We start from the raw sequence: 14270 nt of genomic DNA on the forward strand, positions 1-14270 counted from the left end.
ACGAACGGACCCGGGTTTCAGGGTTATTTCCCTTCGTCGGCGTTCGATAGCCACTGATATATATATATATATATATATATATATATATATATATATGTGTGTGTGTGTGTGTGTGTGTGTGTGTGTATGTGTGTATACGCATAAACATATATATATATATATATAGTTTAAATAATATATATATATATTAATAATACTAAAATTCAAGAAGATGTTTGTTTCCGAAATATTTCAGAAATAGTAGATCTTATCTTAATGTTTTTACATATATATTTTCAGAATCACTTTATGCAGTGCAGTGTGAAGTTTTGTGATATTTGGACCATTATTTATTAAAGAAAACGATTAATCATAATTTTTGTCTATTTGTTGACGAAAAAAACATGGCTTCCGCGACCGCAATACACATACGTACATACAGAATACTCACACATATAATGACTGTCATGCTATGGGAATCAACACAAGCAAAACGTACGCTATCTGTGACTTATACACACATAGTCTTTGCGTTCTCTCACTATCACTCTTTATGAAAAAAAAAACGTCGACTTTTTGACGTACACACTATTTTAATCATTTAAAAATACTTTTTAGTGAATATACTTTCAAAAATGTAAGTTGTTTGTATGGTAAGTATTTATGTTCTAGTTTCCTTTCAACAGACAATATTTGATTTTTTAAAAAATTATTGCCAAGTGAATACCATTACAAAAAGTTTTGGGGGCATATTTAAGGAAATTTTAAAATGGAAATGACTTTCATCATACGGTACCTATTTCATAAAAGATCCGTTCGTAACCTCAGTGTGAAACAAATTTTTTGCATAGGTTTTTTCGAGTGCATTTAAGGTTTCTCAGTACCAAGGATTTGACTGCTATTTTTAACAGGCCCCGATACCACGTAACAGCTATTTGCGATAAAGGACCCGAAATACTTGTTACGTGGTAACAGGGCGTGCAATAAATAGCAGCCAAATCGTTCCTTTTCCGGAGAAAGGAGCCGTTAACTTGTGATTTCTGTTAAATTCGTTGGAAGAATGCGAAATAACCTGGAAAACAACAAAAGACCCACGAAATAAAACACCCTTGCTGGGAAACTCAGAGTTTCCAGGGGACCCAATGGGTAGTCTTGCATCTATATAATATTTGTTATGTTTGTAATATATAATAAATATAATAAGTTACAGAGAAAAAGCTGCCGTAGAAGACTCATATTTAAAACTGTCGCTTCAAATCTCAGAATATGTATATATTATTATGATATATTATCATACATTTATTATTATACTATGTGTCACCCATAGTACCATTCTCTCCGTAACATACGAAGCCTCTCTGGTTTGTTTACAAATATTATATATACTAGTAGACAGGTTAAGTATATATTCATAAAATTTGGCTTAAATTTATGGGTGAGCGTTTGATCCAATCGGATGTGCAAGGATCCATGTTAGCGTTGATCTGCGGGTTCTATTCTGGCTAGGTATACTTCATCCTTTTCGGCCAGATTGTCGCTTCAAATCGTAGAATATATATATTATTATACAGTTTTATATATATATATATATATGTATATATATATATATATATATATATATATATATATATATATATATATAATACAGTTGCTTGTCAAGTCACAGTGCATTGAGTCTGTTCCAGTTTTATCATGGCGTAAAAATACTCAAAATAGTACATTGATTTTTTATTCACTTTTTAATACTACGTTTTCTGATAATGTCTCAGTTAATTTCATCGCAACTCTCCTAACAAGTTAGTCCCAGTCATTATTATTACATTATATTTGCTGTAAAAATAATTTCTTTTAACCTTTTTATTTATTTTAGTTATAATTTCCTGTGAGTTGTGTGTATCTGACTTGCCTGTTTAGTGATGTATATCTGATAACAATTATATAATTTTTTTCGATCTGTGACTTGAAGTTTCAAAATGTACTTTCTCTATATAATTACTTTATATTAAATAATTAAATACAATTTAACACTTTTCTGATTAGAAAACTATATAATATATTGTATTATTAGCATTTCTATTATTAGTATATTAGTAGTTCTCCTTTTAATACGAGATAGTTTACAAATTTTGTAATGTACTTTGTTAAGTATATAGAAATTGTCTTAATATATGTTTGAAATATCAACTTATATTACATGATTATTAAAATTATTTTTTCCTAATTTCTTGTGCAAGACATTTATAGTAGAAGAAAGCAAAATAAAACACAAAGTGTAAAAATATACAGACCGAAAACAGAGCTGGTAATTTTAAAAACATACACGTGTGTGTACGCGTATTTGTATTTGAGTGTCTAGCCATATGTAGAAATATATGTATGCACATATTTACTTGGAATTTGTCACGTAAAATATCGAGTTGAAAATTATATAGGAAATAGAGAATTGAATATAAACGACACTAAACTGCTGTATGTCGACAGTTCAAAGATCAGCATGCTTTACTTACACGTGTGTAGAACTGAGCGGAAACGAAAGTCCATTAAGTGAATGCAAAGAAACAAACATTAGAAGAAATGAGAATCGGTAGGCCAAAAATTTTAAAAGAGGTGAACGGTGAATGGAGGACTGACAATTACAGTAAGCAAAGTGTTTTAACAGACGCAGTTTAAATGCTCCTGTGTCTAGGACGCCGCAGATCGTCAACATTCTATACAACAAAATTTCATGAGAAGAGGTTACTACTACTGATTAATTAGAAAGAGAATATAACACTTGCGTGTTCAGAATCTACTTCAAAAATTACACACAAGAACACGAATAAACACAAATATGCATAAATATAAAGATACACGCGTGTGCGCATATAAGTTTGTGTTAAGTAAGTGAGTTGCAGATTTTGGGAAAAAAATTGAATAATGTGTTTCATGTTCTACGAACTTTCTCAAATTATACTATGCAGAATGGCAGAAAATAATGAACTTCTATTTCTCTTGCAAGCTGGTCAATTTAAAGTAGAATATTTTATATATAGACTGAATATTTTCAATTCAAGGATATATTTTCACGTAGCAACCATTGACACACTCCCATTTTCCGCAAACTCCCATTTCATTTGCGCTGCTGGTTAGAGCTCTTTTATTTTACTCGAAAATTAGCTCCAACAGGACATCTTCCACCCATAAAAGAAATAAGAACATTTTCAGAGGTGTAACAAACACCAAAGCATATTTCTTATTCCAATAACTGGGAAGAACTTTGTCCTAAAAACATTGAAACCGATTGTGTGTTCACATTGAACAAGGTCCTCATTCTAAGAGACAGATGCACAGTTTTTACATTACGCAAGGATCAGGAGAAGTGTTGTAAGAGGACTTATTTTCTCTAAATGAACTTCTGAAAGTAATTGATACTGTTAGTCGCAAATAATGAATAAGTTTGGATATGCTGACAAGTCTATGGCCTAAAATAGTGATTTCATAGTAAATATTCTACAAGGTAATTGATGATACATAAGCGAAAATCGAAATTTCAAAACGCCAAACGTCTTGCGTTAGCGCCAATACTTTTAACTATTAGGTTTCAAACAGAGTGATTAACAACTTTCACGACATGCCTCTCCCAAACTCTATTGCATCGGCATATATTTTAACAAATCGCAGGATTTCAGGATTCTAGTCAAATTCAAGTTTGGACACTATATGTTGTATCTAGTTATACAATGTCATTAAGTACAGATTCAGTGTACAAGATGCGGCTGTGTTTGAACAACCCCTTCTCCTCTCAGTGCAAAGTAAACGGCATTCATTTAATAATAAGCATTTCAAAGTGTACATGACACTTTCACTTTTAATAGATTATAAATAGCATTATAAGTCTATGTAGCAGTTCGCATAACTTATTAATGTTCTAATTTTAAACATCCACTTTCCCAAGACAGCATCGATTTCGATAGATTTCACAAGAAGTTCCGACAAGAGAGGACGACGAATCTCCAATCCAGGACTAATATATTTCACTAATATTTCACTAAGTAGAAACTTTCCGAGAGGATTGCGAATAAATCACGAGTTTCCATCTAAGCTATTTGAGTAAAGTGTACAGGAGTGGATGACACAGGTTCCTTAACAGCGAAATTGTTAAGATTGTGGTAATTGCCATCATCCTCCATTTCTTATGCAGAAACCAGCTGCGCTAGCTGTGACTGGGCGGCGAATATTTTTTTCAAAAGCCTTTTCTACAGTGAATTAATATATAAGGAAATTTCGTTAGAGGCAGTGTACTAAATCTCTCCTTAAAGAGTCGTTGGAGGAGCATTGATTTTTGATGATCTATATCATGTAACCCCATCGGGAATATATCGCTGCATTGAGGCAGATCAGTGTGAAACATAGCTTCAAAGCTTCGAAAGTTTTGAGTCTCATAAGCAAAGACTTATGACCATAATCATTCATGAGCAAAGAAACATACGCATTAGGTGCACAGACAAGTGATGCAATCTACTTTCCGTGCCTCATGCAGCTGTGTTTCTGTATACAAAGTCATGTATCTATGTATTTTCCAGTCATGGTTGACTGTTGGCGCTTGTGTAACAGGTACATCTGCTCTTTGAAAGATGTTCTTCGATTTGTGCCGCGTCTCTCATCCACACCTACCAACATTTAGACTATTTGGGATTGGAAATTGAGACGTCAATCAGGCCACGTGGCAGGTGCTATTGGGTTACAATGCACCAGTGGCAACTTCATCAAAAAGCTCTTGCTAACATGCGTACAAATCGACAGAAAATATATGTTTGTTACAGCTGAAAAACCGAGGCAAATGCTTAAAGTTTGACACGGATACATCCCATACACAAGCACACACGGGTGAATAGGATGTGTAAATGAGCATACTAAATGCATGAGTTACTATATATTTTCGACTTATGGAATCTTCCGGTAAAATATTCTCCTTTATGCCACGGGAAAACAAAACACATCCAAATCATAAAAAATAAAACTACAGCATACTTTGAAATACAATTACCGCAACCGTGTTCATTCCTAAATACAAAACAACTATTATTAGCTATAGCAGACAAAATGCAGAAGTGGAAATGTTGCTCTATATAATATTAATTCCTAAAGAGGACGTTTCCTTGTAAAAAAATAAATTCGTCATATAACCGAAGAGTCAATCAGCCACAATGCAGCAATATAAATCAGGTTAATACTTTAATGCAGAAAAATCCATTCTTCACATTTCATCCCACTAAATTTGGGCTAGTTAAACTAGATTACTCAACCAAGAGACAACACAGTCACGACAGTATACTAGAGAACTTTCTATCTCTGCGTCTCGTGAATAATCCCCTTGGTTGCATTTGCGTCACGCCCGTAACACGTTGATAGTTCATTGTGGTGTGGGGCTTATTCGAAATTATTATAGCTGGTCTTAACTTTAACCTAGTGTAAGACTGCGGCGGGCAGTAAATCAGTGTGGGTATTTTTAGATTCAACGAGTGACGTGAAACGTTGCGTAGATGGTTAGTGTTTGGGAACAGGATCATCTCTCTCAATTACAAACGTATCGGGGCGAAATATATTTTCTGCCAAGGATAGGCAGTATATACCTGTTCAAAAACCCAGAGATCAACTTGCTTAAACTATTTGTGTTACCGTACACTGTGAGTGCTTTATTGGAGAAATATATTTAATGTAATAATATGTTGGGGAAAAGCCATACGTATCAGATAATATCAATGCGTAATAAAACGTTAATTCTTTATTGTTCTTGTCTTTGGTCAGTAAGTGTTATATCCTATTTGCTTCGGTGTAGAAATTAAAGGAAATGTCTACTATTCCATTTAATCCTTTTGATACCAACCCGGATGGAACCGGCTCTGGCTCTGTGATAGAAATGACTTGTTTTCATAAGTTCTGAATTAAAATTTTCCTCCAAATCTTAGTCACAATTTATATTCCTAACACTAGCTTAATAACTAAGTTATTTTACTAAATTCTTTGTTATATTTAAAGTAATCGAAAGAAATACGGAACATTTCAACAGAAATACGGTAACGAAAGGGTAAAACTGTGCTTTTGTGATGTTGACATCAATACTTTGAAGCTGACCTAAAATTTACCTGCCTACCATTTCTTTTTACACAGATTCAGCACTGTGTTGCTGAAGCAGTAATATCGTTAGAGTAAATATTCTGCTCAATATGACAGATTTGCTTGTCAGTTGCTTGACCATAACCACTTGAGCATGTCCTTTAGTAACTCACAATATGAGCACCTCTGATCATGGGCAGGAGAAAAGTGGAAGCATCATAACCGTGTGTTGAGAGGAAATGTTTGTGGTTTGAATAAATGTAACAAAAATAATATTTTGAAGAAAAAGTTTATCATTTTTCATACTTTCTAGGATTAAGCAAATGGGAAATATCAGTTGCTACCGAAAGACAAAAGCCGTGTTTCACAGTGTAAGAAGGCATAAATACATCCAGATTGAAACCATGTTCATGAATGTATATTCAGATATTCCGCTTCGATAAATGGAAAGAAAATTTCACGTATCACCTGGCATGCTAGAAATTACTCCGGCATTTCACTCTCTGCCTGGCTCACTCTGTCTCTGTCCCTCTTTCTGTCCCCCCCTCTCTCTCTCTCTCTCTCTCTCTCTCTCTCTCTCTCTCTCTCTTACAATATTTTACTCTTTAAAAAATTGTGAGGATAATAGATGTCTGTTCATTCTACACTGGTAGGACGAGCTTTTCATTTGTGGAACTAGGCATTAATTTAATCGATCATGGTATAGTTGGGTAATCTTTGTGAATTATTCTCTCGCGATCAGTGTATGACCGAAAATAATTATTTGTAAATATGCGCATATCATTACTTAGTAGTAAAGCAATGAGGCAAATATTAAAACGAGAAATAATGGAAGTACAGGGTAACATGCAACAGAGAGAAAACCCTTGGCTCAAGCTTATAAAGAATATTTCATAAATACGGTGATCAGCAAATATTCTTTATTTTTAAATACAGCTCCAATGAAGATGAAATGAAGCTACATTATGTTCTGGATTATGGAAACTTATCCAAAGAAATTATGAATCTAGCCAAAGTTCGGTGACATTTAGAAACGGAGTATAACAAAAATGAACAAAAGTGTTGAACAGTATTAAAGACAGCACGAAGTACCTTCACGAAAAACCTTAATATATAAAAAAAAAACACAAAAACATAGTAGCTGTCTGTGAGCATAAATAGTGTCGTGTTTCTATTGACAGTATGTCTTTAGTGGCACAGTGTAGAAGCCACGCTTGAAAGCATACAGCCTACCGTCAATGACTTTAGAATGAACGGTGACAAGATAGCATGCGATTTTATCATTCCATTATCATACAATACTGTGAGGTAGCAAATAGAAGATATGATTGTTAACGTTAACTTTAAGCTAGCAAACGACTGAATGAATGTTATTTATATTCGTTATCATTTCATAAAAATTTCGGGCATTTCAGTGTGGATTTGCTTACAATCATACGGTGTGATCTTAACAGTACGATTTTGTTTTTGTTTTGTCAGTCATTACAAAAACATACAACTGTTGAATCTATTGTTAATACTCTGAAACATTTTAAAAATGAAAATAAGTTTTGGTTGTTCGTATTTGAAGCTGTCAGTACTCATGAGCTCGTATAGCGTCTGGAAAATATAGACGACTTGTATAAAATGTTCAATGTACCATAAGATACATCAGCACATAGAGAAAAGATAGCAACATCAAGAAACATGTCAGGAAGATTGAAGACAGCATTAGAAGAGGCAGAGCAAGTATTATCTTAATATATAAGATCTATTCTGTCTGTCTGTCTGTCTGTTTGTGCGCTTATAACTCGAGTATTGTTCATCTGATCGCGCTGAAATTTTAAAAATGGATACATGAGAGAGCGGGACGTTTCGTAATCTAAAAAGATTTTCAAAATCGTTAGTTTCAAAGTGAGAATCCCTATTTTTGTAATCTATAATGTCAAGTTTGTTCCGCCAATAAAACAATCAGTTGCTTAGACAGCCAGCATATACCATTTCGCTAGCAACAGAGGGAGCACAGGATGACAGTCAACCAAAACTGTCGCTATGCTGTCTCTCTTCTTTCCTCTCTCTGTGGGGTTAATAATCTTAATTTTTAGTTACAGTTTCTCATTTAAACTACATAATAGGCGGAATTGTCGGATAAACACCGAAGGGTGTTTTGAGGGAGATTTGGCTGATATTTCTACTAGGTCTGTATTGTTATGTGACATACTGTCCTATATATTCCTTATGCTTTCCGAAACCCAGTTACACATTTTGACGTATGGGATATCAACAGATTCAGTACTATTTTGGCTACAACTTAAACTTAATTCCCATTCACATATTTGCATTTCAAATAATCTTTTCCATAAATCATCGATCGTAAAAATTTTATACGATGACGTCACATTTTCTATATGTGTGTATACCTTAAAAGACATCAGTCATAATGGCACACACCTTCACTCACTTTATCTGTCTTTCTCACCCTCTTTCTCTCTCACATACACACGCACAAGCACGTACGCACACACACGTCCATTTCATATAGACGTACATACATCTTTCTCTTCAATTTCTGCTTTCTTCAAATAGAATTTTGACGGGTACAACTGCTTACAAAAATAGGGATTAATGTATAATTTCTTTCTATGTTCATTATTTTTTGTTTAAATATTGGGAAAAAATATACCGCCAAAGAAAGGACGTAATGTTTCCAGAAACAAGCATAAAGCAAGGAAGATTGTAGAAAACCGATGGATAAAGTCTGAAGAGAGAAACTAGATGAGATTTTCTCAACATCAGCAAATGCATGTTTCAGCACCTAACGCTGACTCATTAACTCAATGTTTTAATGATTAGATAGAGGTACAATAGAATAGCTTTCAGAAACAAACTACGTACAAATTCGTTCTTCACAACTCCTGAAGCTGTTTTCAGATATGATCCATCCCATTCTCTTAAAATTTAATAACTCTGTCCAGATTGGCGTGCTAAACACAAGTTGTCTTTTTTGTAGAGCTTTAAAATGTTCAAATGAAACAAATGGTATGTGCTGCTCAGGTGGTCAGATATCATTGCCGGCACTCCCGGCTCCTTCTCAACCTCTAATGGATCTTCTAGAAGGCATTTCCATCAAGTCAAAGGTTTCTCTGAACAATATCAGACAATACAACTCTGTAAATGACATCGTTTGGTGGATCTAAAAAGATATATAAACATGAATTTACGACGACGTCAAAATTCAAAGGCATTGAACCTCATTGGTACCCTGTTACCCACAAATGAGCAGCCACAGTTCCTCCAAATTTAATTTATGAGTGATGTAGGACAACAAACTCAAAGGAGGTGTCAACATTTCAGATGATGGGTCGTGTTAGACACAACGCCGACTGTTGCAAAAGAGAGTATATCCATTGACAGCTTCGAGGTGCGTTCAAAAATCCCCTCGCCCCCACAGGTTAGGGCCTGAAATACTCCAAAGGGATGCTTAGCATGTTGCTTAGTCGAATTAGCCCATCATTTACTCCACACATGTTTTGTTGTAAATGCTGCACATTCCCATAACACCTGTTTCAACATAACTGTAATATATTATATACAAACTGTCATTTTAATCCCGAGCAACGCCGGGTGTCTCTGCTAGTTCGTTATAAAAGCTTATTTACTAAATCCTTGCATTTTTATGATTCATTGTGGGCGATGCCATTGAACGAATGTTTTTGTATTCTTTAATGCTTTGTTCGTCTTACATTAAATTTTTCAGTTCCATATTTTAACCTTCAGGAGAGATGCGAAATGAAGTTGGTTGCTGGTAAAATGGAAGTCATCTGAAGAGAGGTGTAATACTTCTCGGTACACTTGGACTTACAATAGTCTTGGTATGAGAGCTCGGAAGATTTAAGCCACGTTGACATACACAATTTACAATGCTTAAATGAAAGGTTTAGGAAATATATTCCTTTTCCAGTTACTATCTGATTTGTAAAAATCTGTAAACTATTTAACTGCAAATGACGAATATATTCTTGCTGAAATTGAGTGATACGACACTTAGATCAAGTTTATTGGGTACAATTTAGGAGACTTTCGATTTCTTGCGAAAATGAGTTATTGACATAAAAATATATTATTTCATTCTCAATATTTATGTGAGCAGGTTCCCTACCAGCATTCTATATAGAAGCCAAATACGAAAACTAGATATATGTGAAATTTGGGATCCAGAAAACATTAACAACGAAGTTACAACAACTGTCTCATCAAAGAAGTAAGAAGTTTATATAATTCTATTTTTTAAATGCGTATTTACTTTCATATATATATATATATATATATATATATATATATATATATATCTCAACTGAGTAACGAAACTGAGAATTCGATTTTTCTACTAGTTATTAAAATTTATTCGTTAAGTAAATCGGTCTTTCTGAAACCTACGTGTTTGCATTTCAATTCATTTAATGCAAGGTGTCCGTATCGCGGGAAATTTTGGGGCAACCTGCGTTATATAGGAAACCTGTTGTTAGATATGGCATCGAAATTGTCAACTTGTAATCTAGATACTTCATATTACCAGAAAGGTTCATAAGTTGTCTATGAAGGAGTGACGCTAGTACTGTGAAACCTTTTATACATTAATTTCAACACTACTTATTAATAACTACACTGTTTCATTATAGGTATACTGACATCTAAGTATTCAAAGATGAGTTCAAATGTAACTAGAGGCTACGTCTCTCGAAAATGGACATAATTTGGAATTGTGGTGTTATCAAGTACTTCTGGAAAAGGGTTCAGCCCCCTAAGACATTCATGCTGACATGGTTACTACATCAGAAGAGGAATATTCAACATTCTCAAAAAACGGGCAGCTGAATTAAAGAGGGGAAAGGAGAGTCCTGAAGATGACCGCTGTGTGGACATCCAGCAACTCTCAACATCGAGGTAAACATGATGTACACAACATACCAATATCCTGTGATAGAGTCTAACTTGACATGACGAACGTTTCTGCCACGTCCTCTTACATCTGATCAGGTTAAGGACATTTGGAATAATCTGACATTGTTTGAGGTAGATCCAGCTAGTCCTCTTGAACGTTTCCTAATTTAGGATGAGTATTGGAATTATCACTTTGTGCCAGAGACGAAAAGAAAACCTATGCAGTGGCAACAACTCTCCCCACCAGCTCCAAAGAAGGTTAAGGTATTTTCATGTGCAGGAAAGGTGATGGTTACATTTTTGGGATGCAAAAGGCATTGTGTTTATTGACTATTTTCAAAAGGGTATTAACATCAATGAAAAGTAATATGCCAAATTACTGAGGTATATACGAAGGAGTATCCAGACAAAACGCCCAGGAAATCTCACGAATGGGGTCTTGTTTAAGTAGGTCAATGCTCCAGGACACAGGTTGTTGCTTTCACTGACTGCTCTGCGTGACTGTAGCTTTGAACAGGTTCACCACCCTCCTTATTCTCCAGAATTAGCCACATGTGACTATACAGGAATAAACATTTGGCTGGGGACCAGCATCACATTGATAATGGCGTCACATTTTCCGTTCATTACATTTTGGGGCGAACAAGAAGAAACTTTCTTCACAAATGGTGTCCAAGTACTGCAACGTTGATAGAAGAAATTTATGTATCGCAGACATGGAGGTGGGGACAAAACTGAAAGATCAACTTCATTTTTTCATATTCCATGAGAGTAAGTTGTTCACACGACACCCGTATATTGATATCTTTTCACATGTACAGACAGTCTTTACTGAAACAATTGACACAATCCTGCATATGCACTATTGAAATTATCAGAATTACATGAGAATAACTCAAAATTTTCCCTGGTAATATACGAGCCCATTTGTATGTTGTATGTTTGTATGCGTTTTGTATGTTTTGAGGTAACTAACCTTGTTGTTATAATGTGCAGTGAAGATTGGTCTAATTACTGTGCATATTTGCGGGCTATAATAGTTTGTGTTTTCTGTGGTCTGTCCAGACGTTTTTCTGATTTCATTAGAATCCAATCTGATTGACGTATTTGACACGTTCCTCTGTACTAGTGATAATTGGATCCTATATTATTTATGTGTCTTTAACCTTGATATCTAGCGTAACTTCTATCTTATATGTATAAGTGATTTTTAGACGATTTAGGCGGTTTGCCATTGACATGTTTTCCTATATTTATCAACCTCACATCCATTTTGCACCTCCTATATATATTTATCACGCATAATTCCTTACATGTAATTTTTATGTATACGTAATTTTATATGTATTTTTATATTTTTATCTATTTTGTATATCTCTTCTCCATTTTATGTATGTTTGGTTTTATTCTTTATACCCTAGGAGAATCTTCGTACTTGTACATGCATGATTTATGCTGATGTGTATAAATACATATGATTCAACTACTTTGATTGTTTTCATTTATGCGTTCGGGAATCTGACTGCCTAAGATTTGCATTTTCAATTTTCTCTACCCTATATTCTTTTCGCATTGGCTCTCTATAAGCAGCCTATACATTTTAAGACATATTTAATATTATGTATATATATATATATATATATATATATGTGTGTGTGTGAGTGTGCGTGTGCGTGTGTGTGTGTGCGTGCGCGTGCGTATGTGTGTGTGTGTGCGTGTGTGTGTGTGTGAGGGTATGTGTGTGTGTGAGTGTGTGTGTACATATATATATATATATACACACACACACACACACATATATATATATATATATATATATATATATATATATGTTTGTGTGTGTATGTATATTAGAAACTATGAGGATATTTAGACCTCTTATAGGGATATTTTTATCCAAGATACACTCGTTTAATATATTGTATTTTGAAGAGATATTTCTTGAATGAATATATTATATGAAGTATAAAACATCAAATACGTATTTTAGAATGCATGATTATATGTTTATACATGTTTTGTAGTTTTAATTTTCGTTTAGAAATGAAATAATTGTAGGTAAAGATGTTAATTAATTAATAAATCAATTTCTATTTATTATATTTCTCTGTTTTGAAACTTAACAATATTATACACATATGTGCGTGTGTCTGTGCGCGTATATCACTATATCTCACCACGCGGTGTAAATATCTCTTTGCATATAGTGAAATGTTTCGCTTGAGAGATTTTTGTCCCGCTTGGTGAGATGTAGTAAAAATATGAAAGGAAGGAAAATATATAGAATGTAAATATTTTTTGTGTATCTGACCATCCCATCTACAAATACTCGAAATGTCGACACACAAAGCCAGAAAGAATGTGGCAGATAACTATTATTCAAAATTTACTTATGCTCACTAGGTATGCCAACTTGAACCACCTTATACAAACCCATAAATTAATCAAAATTAAAAAACAACCTAAATCACTAAAATATATACCATAAAATACAAAATTATGCACAACAACGGAACAAAGAGTTATAAGATGCACACGTCTAAACTGTGGAACATGCCGCAATCTAGTGGAAGGTTCAGAATTCTAAGTCAAGCAAGGAGAGAGAGAGAGTCACAACAAAGACTGATTTCACTCGTTGATCCGAAAATTTGATTTATGTCTTCAAGTGGTAGACACAATTATAAAGGCCAAACAAGGATGTCTCATAGATGGAGAACTACATTTCACAAAAAACAGATTCTTTTCTCAAGCTATAAACAGATACCATTAAGCGAACACATGGTGAGATATGCGGTGAATCTCTAACTAAGCTTCATAGTTTTCCAAATTTGCCAATGCAAGGAAACGATGTTTATACAACAACGATTAAATAAAGAGAATACATTTATTGTAAAAAACAAAGTGGGATTGAATATGTAAACATAACCAAATTTGGAGTTTGAAAATATTTTGATTCTTGACCAACTATGTATATAGTTTAATTCGTAAATTTATAACTTGGTAGTATAAATACTATCAATTCACTTACAAATAGTAATTACTTTCCCTTCGATATATATCAGCTCGCAGATCTACCTGCCTAGACCGTGAGATGCAAGCATTTCGGCGCAGTTGTCTCCCCCGCAAATATGATGAAGAAATGTACAGTTTATGCTATACTAGACTCCATACTTTCTGTATATAACCGGAAAAGAATTATGGTATTTTTGTTTTCTCGGTGACATACAAAAAGCAGGAAGAGAAAGCGAGATAGATAGACAGAGAAAGAGAAAGAG

This window comes from Octopus bimaculoides, chromosome 5 (genome assembly GCF_001194135.2).
Source record: "Octopus bimaculoides isolate UCB-OBI-ISO-001 chromosome 5, ASM119413v2, whole genome shotgun sequence".
Classification (NCBI taxonomy): Eukaryota; Metazoa; Mollusca; class Cephalopoda; order Octopoda; family Octopodidae; genus Octopus; species Octopus bimaculoides.